Genomic DNA, 444 nt, shown 5'->3' with positions numbered 1-444 from the left:
TCTGAAGAATGAACTGTTTCTTCATGGGTGACGTTGTCAACAATAAGAGCTCCCTGGGTTCCCGGTTGTTTCCCTCCAGGAATAAGGAAGCTGTTTTATTGTTGAGTTTTTGGTTCTGTTGCTGCTTAATTACACTCTGCTGATCTTTCCTTCAATGACAATATGATTAATGAAAGGTTTCCCAGAGTTGGTGTCAAACAGCTGCAACATGCATATTTTCTCAAAGAAGTTGGAATAAATTAATCATTAAATATCAAGAAGGTTCTCACACAGGATCTATCGAACCAATCATATCGTGTTTAAGATCTCAAAAGAAAAAAAGGGGAAGTTGAGTTGTGTAAGAGCTTTTCAGAAGCAGATGACAGTGCAGTCGATGGTACATGGAACACATTACATTGGTGGTACAGCGGCACTTAACCAGTAAGTTAAATAGTAATTCCATGG

The sequence above is a fragment of the Seriola lalandi genome, unplaced genomic scaffold (assembly GCF_002814215.2).
Source record: "Seriola lalandi dorsalis isolate HSWRI2012SDOR001 ecotype SW California unplaced genomic scaffold, Sedor1 jcf7180002054952, whole genome shotgun sequence".
In the NCBI taxonomy this organism is placed as follows: Eukaryota; Metazoa; Chordata; class Actinopteri; order Carangiformes; family Carangidae; genus Seriola; species Seriola lalandi.
Note: the sequence above shows the minus strand (reverse complement) of the source record.